Raw genomic sequence first — 7,500 nt, forward strand, 5'->3', positions numbered from 1 at the left:
AGTTAATGTAAAGTTGTGTGTGCTATTACATTAAACTCTGTTTTAACTGGTCTTTTCCCGAGAAATGTACTGATCTTTGAGTGTTATGGTCGAATTCGGTTCATTGCGCTAAAGGTAATTTGGGTTACTTTTATAAGCACCTTTTACTATGAGAACGGCCTGTGTATCATACGTAAAAATACAGTTGTATGTTTACAGTTTGACAGGGGTGCTGATGTTTGTTTGCCTCTTACGGCTGACACCCATACTGCAGGGCGATATTTAGAATTTGGTCATAAATACGAACTGACAGGCCCGGCAGTATATTTGTCGGTAATGCTGGCGACAGTACGGAACACGCATTGGGAATATTTATGTTTAAACTATGTTTATGCACGATACTGATTCTGAAGATTGCAGTGGACGAGCAAAAAAAAGGCGTTATGTATGTAATCGTACTTAGTAAATTTGACGAAATAGTGGAAATTTCTTCGGCGTTGACCTCTTTACTTCAGTTGGAATTATTATATTGCATAGTATCCCAGTTACTGAACATACTCAATCAACTTGCAATCGTCTCAATGTGTGTCTTGCAAGCATTAGTTACGAGACGTTAGTTATGCTGTCACGCATAAACAGTTTTGTTTTGATATAATGACGCGTAGTATAAAGTGTTGTGATACGTCCACTGTCTCTTTTCAGCACAACCCGCTGAGGCTACTGACAGCAACGCGTTGCCACTGATCATCAGCGGTGTCCTTGGTGCCGTTTGCTTCCTCCTTCTCATTGGCGTCCTAATATTGATCTGGCAACGTTTGTATTTGTGTATTTATTTGTAATAAAAAAAATAGTATTTTCAGGTCAGGAATAAATGCTGACTCTTGTGTATGACTGTGTAGATAGTTCTTACTTAGATTAGAGTGCCTTGGAGAACTAGGAAGATAATCATACTTTTACGACGATTTAATTGTTTGTTATACTCTGAGGTGCCGATAGACTGGTGTAACATAACATGCGTTTGGTGTACGTGTTGTACACATTGTGTGGGCTTACGTACCTTCATTTCTCAGATTTCATTATTGCGTTTATGATGCGTGATCACGTTTTTTTCTTGTTGCTGTTTTTGTCAAATCGGTATTCCAACATGTACCCCCTTTTGTTAAGGTCGTCACCAAGCTGGAAGCAATCACAACACCCGCGGGGATCAAATACCTCCCCTGGCCCCTGGGCAGGATCAGGAAGGGACACCACGCAACTTCCCTATTGCTAATGAAGAATTGGAAGAAGATCATGTTTACAGCGAAATACGAAACAATGTGTACGATGAGCTACATAAAGAGAATCAGGATGAAAAGAGTACTTACACAGAACTGAACAAGCCACGAAATGCAGACCATGGGACCTACCTTCATCCCAGCAACATCGTCGTAGACACAGGTGTGACCAAGATTTTGTTTCCGTAAACGTGTAGTTCCTGATACAACAGGATCAATAATATTTGAATGATGTTCGACAGAAAATTACAAATTAAAATGGTGTTAATACTTGATATATTGGAGTCTGAGATTTGTTTCTGCACACTGGCAGTGTGCAATGTAAAGTGTATGCTCACAAGAATCGTGCTTTTCATCTGTGTTCTTTTAACTGAATGATTTGTTTTAGAACGTACGATGATACAAAACAGGCAACTTCCTAATTAAACCACACTCGCATTGAAAGACATACACTAGAATTAGCAATGTAAGGCAATACTTACTTTGACAAGAGAACCAGAACAAAAGGCATGGTAGTAACTTAAACAGGCACATACACTCACATGTCACACATGATTAAAAACACATCAACAATGCAACAAATCAAGAAACATAGTTACATGAAAATGTATGTGTACGTGTACATATGTAAAGACTGTGTATACAACATCCATTTAGTTTGTCTGTGTGTCAATCCTTATCTCTATATGCCTGTCTCTGATGGTGTGTGTATGTGTATTATGTATCATTTCTTCTTTATATGCGTGTTTTTTTTTATGTGCGTCTGTATGTTTGCGCATGTTGCTGTTTTGCTAATGAATGACGACAGCAACTTCAATAAATGTTTAGATAAAGAGGAAGCTTGTCCCAGTCCAGTCAGCGAGAACGACTGGACCTACCTTCACCCTGTCCGCATGGCTATTGATGCAGGTTGGACAATCTTTGTTTTAGCTTTGCAATCGTCGTTAATGTGCAGGTAGTCGATCACATTTACCTTCGATATTCGTGTGCACACATATGTGTAGTGCATTGTGAAAGTTGTGGTCGCATTCATTCAACACATAAATGCAACCACACAAAAAAACTCACAAATATCTAGTGTAAATAAAGTCAAGCAATATTAACGGCAAGTTTGCAAAACCTGTGTTTACACGAATTAGAAAGCCAGTACGCATTGTCTTAACATGTATTGTATACTATATTGACAACAGGAATTACGTCCAGAATGGATTGCAATGTATAACACATGTTCACACACATCGTGCTTGCCCTACGTGTATTGTTCAGTGAGTCCTGTAATAGCACAGTACGATGGTTCATAATTCCCCCGCAAATGTGACGATTTTGGAGAATCTGGGAAGTCCACTGTACCTTAATTGAAAGGCAATGTGTGCTAGAATACAGCACCATGCAGTATGATATTTACTTCTATTGAAGTAAATACATTCACTTCAGGACGCGGCCTCCCTGGGGTATTGAAAACAAAAAGGAGCCAAGAAGCGTTGCCTAACGAGAAGACGGGAGTGCCAGCTATGGCGCGATTCCCTAGTAACATTCGCCACAAACACAAACAATGGAAATTACTCAGTAGAGCCAATCCAAACTAATTATCACAAAGAGTGTTATTTCTTAATACGCTTTTAAAGCACGTCTGTTTGCAAAGTGAAGGCAGTCCTTCTGAGCGGTAGCATTATTTGTAACGCATTATTTGTATAGGCTAACTTTAATTGGAAGCGATCTGAGTGACTTTTGGTATTCCTTGTAACTACGTAGCAGTCGCTTGTATAACAGTTCGGTGTTTATTATAAGGTATCATTGGCAAACATAGCAGGATCATACCTCTGGATTATTTTACAGTTGTCAAGCAACTAACGTAATTCATTCTAGAGAGAGAGAGAGAGAGAGAGAGAGAGAGAGAGAGAGAGAGAGAGAGAGAGAGAGAGAGAGAGAGATAGAGAGAGAGAGAGCGAGAGAGAGAGAGAGAGAGAGAGAGAGCGAGAGAGAGAGAGAGGAGGTAGGGAGGGAGGGAGGGAGGGAGGGAGGGAGGGAGAGAGAGAGAGAGAGAGAGAGAGAGAGAGAGAGAGAGAGAGAGAGAGAGCGAGAGAGAGAGGAGGTAGGGAGGGAGGGAGGGAGGGAGGAAGGGAGGGAGGGAGGGAGACAGAGAGAGAGAGAGAGAGACACAGAGAGAGAGAGAGGGAGAGAGGGAGAGAGAGAGAGAGAGAGGGTGCATGTGGCTTTAGTACATAGAGTCACAGTTATAACACATATGTAACTAATTCATTATGAAGTAGTTATCGAGGCGTACTTTGTCGAGTTGCCATTAACAGCGTTTCTTCATTTTCTTGCAGATGACTACACGCGCAGTGAATTGCCATAAGGACACTTGCTTGTCAGGGGAAGAAAGTTTATGTGTGTTCTAAAACCACATCTTGGAGAGGTTTCAAGAAAAAAAAAGTTTTGGACGATATTAATGCCACGAAGTTACGTTTTGTACTGCCTAAAATAGCCGGTCAACTCCATTGACCCGGTAGCCCGGGGCCCGGTAGCTCAGTTGGTAGAGCACTGGACTTGTGATCGAAAGCTCGCAGGTTCGAATTCGGGCCGGGACGGACACGGGTCAACTTTATGTGCAGACCCAGAGACGGAAGCCATGTCCCACCCCCGTGTCATCACAATGGCACGTAAAAGACCTTGGTCATTCTGCCATAAGTGCAGGTGGCTGAATACACCTAAACACGCAGACACTTGGGTAGCACGACTCCGTTGCTGCTAGCTTTCCACTGGGAGGAAGCGACCCGAATTTCCCAGCGATGGGACAATAAAGAAATGAAAATGAAAATGAAAATGAAATTTTCTCCCCAAAAAATGCAGTGATTCTATGAGATTGACCCAACCGGCGCTTTCCTGATTGAGATCAAAGAGACTAATTGATGCTACCAATATCTTCTCGTTATTCATAATGGATCCGCCCAATTTTTAACATTCGATTAAGAGTTTCCCTACACTTTGGCTGATACCAGCATTGCAAAGCCTGACTAATCTGTGCGTGGAGTGGAATTGTTTTTATAAATAATTGCGAAACTAATTCCACTCAGAACACTAAATCAGTAGATGGTGTGGTCTGTTCCCGTATGGAATCATGCTCCATTCTTATCTTAACTTCCGTAGATATTTGCGGTCATGTATACAACGGTTTACGTTGAGAGGAAGCCGTAATTAATCGCAGTTATAATTATGCAGGGTCATGTTGTGCTGAGTACATACTGAGTTTAGTATCAACAGAAAAGTGTACTTTCTCGTTTAAGTATGCAAACCTTGTGGGTTTGTTATTACGCGTTTTCAGTGTTCTATAACTTCCTACGTGTGGATTTGTATGGCTTGCTCGCGCTTTTTAGATTTAAAGAGAACAGCAGTTTTGCAGTTTCGATGATGGCTAGTTGATCATAAACGCGATGACCTATACATTACTATTAATACATTCTTGTTCGTAGAAACTAAACTATACTTAACTAGAATTCAAAAACAAACAAGCATGCATCTTGCGTGTGTTATGTGCGGATAAACCGGGACGAACTTGCCATGTACATTTTTCATACTAAGCTTTTTTTTTCCCCTTCCTTGTTTATATACAGGGTGGTAAAAAAACCCGCCCTGTTTGCTTGTTGATCTCATGTTTGACTGCGAATAGATATTTATACAATTTCGTTACCACACAATAGCAGAATGATGGCAAATGATGTCTTGCAACTTTGGTAGAAATTGGTTTGTACTTAGTAGTTGATAATCTGCTCTATCCAGGGTCCTCTTCGTGGAAGAACTGCTGCAACACGGACGTTGACTTTCCATTTACCTCTCGACGAAACGTAATTAAATAAAGTATTAACGGAAAACATTGATTCGTGTTGTAGGTGATTACGAAATTCAATAAGGAAAGCTCTCGTTCATCCAGAAAATGCCTGTCGCACTCGAACTATATTACCAAATGAGAGCATTTTTTTAAATGGACAGTGGCGACCAGCAGCCTTTCATGTCTACTTTAAAGCCTTGCTGCGCTTCCGACATACAGGCAGACATGCAGATATATAGACAAGTCAGACCAACATACAGAGAAACAATGACAGAGACAGAGGTAGAGTTTGATTCATGTCAAATGTCCGAATCAAAAGTCGTCACGTATTTGTTGTAACGTTGTGTTACTTTTTTTTACACGTAAAAGAGCTTTAAATTTATGATTTCATACACTTTTTGATTAAGATATCATTATCATTGAGTATGAGTGTTTGGGTTTTGTGTCAAGTTTAATCAAGTGTTTAAAGTGACTATAAATGTATGGAATGCTTGTATCTGACATGTATAATGATTGCATGGTAACTTTTATGAACACTTCTTTACTTATGTCAATTGGTTTCTTCGTCTCTCCTTCTTCTTGCATCTTTGTTTGTGTCTCTTTTTGTCTGCCCCTCTGTGTATATTTGTCGCTGTCTCTATATGTGTCTTCCCCTGCCCCCCCCCCCCCCCCCCGCTCTCTCTCTCTCTCTCTCTCTCTCTCTCTCTCTCTCTCTCTCTCTCTCTCTCTCTATCTCTCTCTCTCTCTCTCTCTCTCTCTCTCTCTTTCTCTATCTCTCTCTCTCTCTTAAATCCTGTGCATGTCCTCTTTGAACCATCTGCATTTGTCCAAAAGTGTTGGATGTTTCGTTGCCGGTTATTCCCTGTTTGATATATATCATACCCCATCAGTTTTAATATTAACCATTTCATGCAAGGTGTTAATTGCTCTAAGTTTGTCATTTTGTGATAATAATGCAGTTACACTTCTGTTTTAAGACCTCAGACATTTACACAAAAATCGTATCTTATAATGGACATATTCTTAACTAAAGATACATTTACAGACTGCATTAAACGAATTGTGGAACGTTTGCAGTCTATCGTTTGTTTTAATTTATTTATAAAGATAACATGTTGGGAAACTAGTCCTTAAAGCACATGGGGGCTTACATGAGAGGGTCTTCAAATGGAGGTTTCACTGCACTTTATGTTTTGTTGTTGCATTTCTTACTTGTACATTTGTTTTAAAGGGACACTACAGGGGTCACAGCATTGCTGAAGCAACTATTTGACTGTTTGTCTTCGATGTCAATATAAACAGTCAAAAGCTTTACACAACTTTCTCACATACCTGTAGTGTTGCCAGCCAAACGAAACTGTATGCGGTTTGCCAGTTCGCATCTCCCGTCAAAATGTAATTGGCATTTCATGTGATCACGTTCTGGGGCTCAAGGTTGTGCGCGGTATGTTAAAATAGGCACACATAGGTACCATAGCTTACAATGTTCTTACGTCACAACATGCAATGTCTTGACGCAAAATACCCAAAAGAAAACAAAATCCCTCTCGCCGAGACTTCCATGTAGGCTTTTGGCGTAATAAGTTCACGTGTGGGACTTGATTTGAGCCTGAAGGAGGGCGACTCATACCTGCCGCCGTCCAAAATTAATTCGCAACAAATGGAATGTTTTTGACTCCTTGCTTGAAAGAAACACAAACTTGGCATTTTCTTTTTCAATTTTTCAAACGGATCTGATAGCTCCCTAAGGCATGACTGAAAGATATAAGGTCTCCGTGCACCTGGAGTTGACAGGTCCAGTAACTTTAGCATTAGTCTGTTATTTTATTTGTCATCTTTTGCACAAATGTACAGCCGACCGTGTAAAGTGTAGTGTGTGTTAGTGTTCAAATGGCTATGCAATGTATAACTGGCAGGTAGTAGTATTTGGCTTTTGCTAACATCCGTATCCTGGTGTAATAAACGTCAGTTCCGGTTACTCTATTATAACGTTTAGATTTTTAAATATCTTGCCATCACTTACAGGATGATTTTATGTATACTCAGAGGCAAAAGAAACGCAAATGCTGCAGTGAAGATGGGTTACACATGAATTTGAATGTCGATTTAATTATTTCGGGTTAACAATAACAAGGGAACGAATTGACCAATACAAAAACCATACGGAAAAGTGTATTGGGATGAGAACATGACGTGCCATGTCCCACTGAACACTGTTTGAATACGGTTGAAAGTCAATAGCGTGTTGCTCCTCCCTGGGCGTTGATGACTGTGGCGCACCTCCGGTACATGGAGAGGACGAGGTGATTAATTTGCTGCTGAGGGACCTGAGCCCACACCTGGGTACGGCAGCACGCAGTTCTGCTGCTGTGCGGGGTCTCCGGGCAAGGGCATTAATCCTTCTTTGCATGATGTCCCAAA

The sequence above is a fragment of the Littorina saxatilis genome, unplaced genomic scaffold (assembly GCF_037325665.1).
Source record: "Littorina saxatilis isolate snail1 unplaced genomic scaffold, US_GU_Lsax_2.0 scaffold_1022, whole genome shotgun sequence".
In the NCBI taxonomy this organism is placed as follows: domain Eukaryota; kingdom Metazoa; phylum Mollusca; class Gastropoda; order Littorinimorpha; family Littorinidae; genus Littorina; species Littorina saxatilis.